At 47.9% G+C, this 4,275-nt stretch overlaps 2 long non-coding RNA genes across 2 annotated transcripts in view; one reads left to right on the forward strand and one right to left on the reverse strand.

The window, feature by feature from the left end:
• Positions 1-1,010: 1,010 nt before the first annotated feature.
• The window catches only part of LOC102263094, a 13,960-nt gene continuing 10,695 nt past the window's right edge, over positions 1,011-4,275 (reverse strand). The window contains exons 2-3 of the long non-coding RNA XR_313545.2: positions 2,357-3,635; positions 1,011-1,053 (exon numbers count right to left, since the gene is read on the reverse strand). This is a non-coding gene — a long non-coding RNA (uncharacterized LOC102263094). The remainder of the gene's footprint in view (positions 1,054-2,356; positions 3,636-4,275) is intronic.
• On the forward strand, positions 2,416-4,001 carry LOC106725957. Its single transcript, XR_001361972.1, has 2 exons — positions 2,416-2,484; positions 2,717-4,001. It is a non-coding gene; the product is annotated as an uncharacterized LOC106725957 (long non-coding RNA).

The raw sequence follows: 4,275 nt of genomic DNA on the forward strand, positions 1-4,275 counted from the left end.
GACGTGGGCTCCGCACGCTCTTAAATACCCTTGGAGCTTTGAAAGTGTGTGAGTCTTGAGGAAAAGGTTAGTTTCCAGATACTTGATAGTTTTTGTTTCTGTTTTGAGTGATGTACTGTTTCTCATTTTATTTTCCAACTAGAGGCCAGGTGCACGAATTGTGCACCAGTGGGGTCCGGCGGCCCAGCCTGTGGGGATCCGGGAATCCGGCTCTCCGACATCCCCAGGGGTCCCGGATTGCGAGAGGGCGGTTCTCGGGTGCCGCACCCCGGAATCGGGCTCCCTCCTGTCTGGTTCCTGGTGCGTCACCCGAGAACCACGCTGCCAAGTGACAGCAGCTTAGCAGCTCCTGTGTTGAGCATCTGCCCCCTGGGGGTCAGTGCGAGTCATAGCGACTGGCCAGTTGGCCGGTTGCTTTGGCTTTTATGTATATAGATTGGGTGTTACTGCTGTAAAGAAAAGTTATTGAGCCCGGCCGGCCTGGCTCAGGGGCTGAGCATCGACCTAGGAACCAGGAGGTCACGGTTCGACTCCCGGTCAGGGCACGTGACCGGTTGTGGGCTCGATCCCCAGCGTCGGGCGTGCAGGAGGCAGCCGATCAATGATTCTCTCTCATCATTGATGTTTCTCCCTCTCCTTCCTCTCTCTGAAGTCAGTAAAAATATATATATTTTTTAAAAATTAAACAAAACAGCATTGTTGGTGTGCAAGAAAGTGTCCACCCTTCTTAGAGATGTGCTCTGAAGTGTGTAGGAGTGAAATAACATGATGTCTGAGGTTTGGGTTCATAAACTTCAGGAAAGAAAAAGGAAACGAGGGGGAGGAGATGCGCAAACACTTGCACTTTGTAGAATCCACGTGGCAGGCATCTGAGTTTATTACGTTACTGTCTCTCACTACGCATGCTTGAGGTTTTTCATAACAAAATACTTAAAATTCTCTACTACGGTGAGCCCTTAACTACATTTGGTTTACTCCTAAAAATTAAAAGTAAAAGCAACTTTACTTACGCAAGGTCCACCATGCAGTTTAGTTATGTTAACCTTTTTGTATCTGAAAGAAATTATATTTTGAAATGATTATTTTTGCTCTATGATATAAGTTATGACTTTTACTTGATAATCTTTAGCTAAGTTTGAGAAGAAAACATTCTGCTAATAGTGAATTCTTATTTTAGTAAGTATTTTAAAATATCTGTTACATAGATCTTTATTTGTCAAAGAGAGTGAACATATAAAATATACTCAGCCTTAAGTCAAATATAGAAAATTCAAAGTAATCTTGAATATTTAATAAAAGTATTAGAAAGAGAATGTACATGAAAGTATGCATTTGATGAAAGTTAAGCCGTTACTAGTGACCTTAAAGAAATAATATCTATAAGGGGATACTATGAACAATTGCACGTCAATAAATTAGATGCCCTAGGTGTAATAGACAAATTCCTAGACACATACAAGTTACCTAATCGGACTCAAGAGGAAACAAAATCAACAGACTTATGTCAGGGAAAGAGATCGAATCAATAAAAAATCAAACTAATAAAAGTTCAGAATCTGATGTTTTCATTAGTAAATTCTAACAGGCATTTTAAGAGGATTTAATACCAATCCTTCTCAAACTCTTCCAAATGATAGAGGAATAAAACTCCCTAATCATTTTATGAAGCCAGAATTACCATGATAACAAAGACATCATAAAAAAGGGAAACTACAGACAAATATCCCTCATGAATACGATGCAAAAATTCTCAACTAAATACTAATAAATTGAAGCCAACTGAATATGAAAAGATTATACATTCTGATCAAGTGGTTATCCATGAGTGCACTGTGACTCAGCCTAAAGTTATCAGCCAATGTAATAACATATTAAACAAAGGGGGGAAATATGTTTTTCTCTCTTTAAAAAATATTTTTTTAAAATTGATTTCAGAGAGGAAGGGAGAGGGAGAGGCAGATGGAAACATCAATGATGAGAGTGAATCATTGGTCAGCTGCCTCCTGCACACCCCCTACTGGGGATCGAGCCCACAACCCGGGCTGCCCTGACCAGGCAGCTGAACCATGACCTCCTGGTTCGTAGGTCGATGCTCAGTCACTGAGCCACACCGGCCGGGTTGTTTTTCTCAATCGATCCTTGTCCAGGGCAGACACAGCGCCCTCACCTCCAGGGGGTTCTGGTTCTGCATGGTGCGAAGGGGAGCACAGGCAAGAATGGAAGAAATGGGGGAGCAAGTCGTGGAGGAGGCTGGAGGGAAGATGGAAGGAGTAGGAAGCCCTCGGAGGAGGTCCCGCCTGTCGTAGCCGCCGTTAGTCTCCTGCCCTGAGAGGAGGGAGGCGGGAGGGAGGCTTACAGGATGGTGAAGCAGAGGTGGCATTCCCCGTTGTAGGTGGTCTGGTCGCTGCCACAGATGGGCTCGCTTGGCTTGATGTAGGAGACGAACCAGCACCGGTTGATATTGTTGATGCAAACGCCCTGGAGGTGAGAGCCAGACACTTGTGGGTGCCTGCGTCCAGGTCCTCCGACCGTTCTCACTGCCACTGGGGGAAGGTGTCGACCCCGATGGTGGCTGTTAGTGATGGGGGGGGGGGGATAGATAAATAATCCTATTATTTTAAAATCTTAGAACACATATATGTACTTATATGAATAGGGGATTCAGTTTCTTATACGTGAATAGGGGGTTAAGTTTTCCTTAAGTTTCCTTCCCAAGGCCTGTGCCAAGCGATGGAGGTGACTCAGCTGTGACTCCAGCAAGTAGAACTGATAAGCAGGGTCAGTCCGACCCACCAGGAATCAAAACACCATCTCATCACCCGGTGACTAAGGACAGTAGCTGCCGGCTGGCTGGGCGCCTCCAGGCCTGCACGTAGCTGCATTCCGTCCCCAGCCTCACCCCGCCCCTTCCCCTGCAGTCCTGTCCCTGCACCTGCTGGGAGATGGGATCTGAACGCCTGTAAGCGCCCTGCCTTCTTGGTTGGCAGGCCTTCTCAGTAAACGCCTTCTAGGATGCAACCCGGCCTTCGTTACAGGACAGGGTGACGGCAGCCCGAGCCCCCCCCCCCCCGGGGCTTCCCGGTCACATCAGGTTTCGGAAGGGAAAGTGTCCCTCAAGGTTAGACTTTCCTAAGGAGCGTTGCCGCGTGACTCGTGTGTGGATGCCACAGACAGCAGTGGCCCAAACGCGGCAGGCGCAGTGGCGTTAGGATGTAGCTGGAAAGGGACAAAGTGACTACATGCGGGGCCTTGCTGTGCGGGAGGCAGGATGTGCGCCTTCGCACATCCCAGCTGAATGTCCCCCCGTGCAACACACAGGCCCGGATTTCAGCCATGACTTCCTCACCCATCGAATGATGCAGAATGCTGCCTTCTAGCCCACAAGAGAGTTGTATGAAGCAACTGGGCTAAGGAATGGGAAGAGGGCTCAGGGACATGGAAAACGCGCCACCCATAGGCGACGACTCAGCTTTTATGGGGGCGTGATTCCCACGCCAGCCCCCTCCGGCCCCCAACTCCCAGCAGACAGAGCTGGGGGCACGGGGCTCCTCCCATTGCTGGTCCTCGGAGGCCAGGAGGCAGGCTCACCTTTGTCTCTTGGACGCTCGCCCCTTGGCCAGTGGGAACAAGGAAGTCTGGAAGACAAAACAGCTTCAGAAAGTCCCGCTCGGCCTCGGCCTCGGCCTCGGCCTAGGCCCCAGGGAAGAGCGCGGGGGAGGGACCTGGCTGGCCGCCAGGCCTTTGATCCCTCGATGAGGCTGCCCTTGCCCTGAGGCCCGGAGCCCGGTGCCCGGAGGGTGGAGAACGGGGGAGCGCCTGCCTTCGCCGCATGCATGTGAGAGGAGACCTCCCGTATACTTGGATCTTGTTCTTAAAATTTTAGTCAAATAATTTCTACCTTTTGGACTGGGTTGTGGAATTCATTCACATAAAGTTTTATGATGTAGTTAGATTTGATCTGGCATTTTACTTTTTTAAAAAAATATATGGAGCGCTTCACGAATTTGCGTGTCATCCTTGCGCAAGGGCTATGCTAATCTTCTCTGTATCGTTCCAATTTTAGTATCTGTGCTGCCGAAGCGAGCACTGGCATTTTACATTTTGTTTTCGATATGTCTCATCTCTTTTTGCTTCCCTGTTCCTCTTTTGCTGCATTAAGTGAATATAATCGAGTGTAACATTGTAATTCCCATAATTTTTCACTATTTTTCAGAATATATATATTTTTTAAAAATATTTTTTTATTGATTTCAGAGAGAAGGAAGAGGGAGAGAG

Source organism: Myotis brandtii, unplaced genomic scaffold (assembly GCF_000412655.1).
Source record: "Myotis brandtii unplaced genomic scaffold, ASM41265v1 scaffold207, whole genome shotgun sequence".
In the NCBI taxonomy this organism is placed as follows: domain Eukaryota; kingdom Metazoa; phylum Chordata; class Mammalia; order Chiroptera; family Vespertilionidae; genus Myotis; species Myotis brandtii.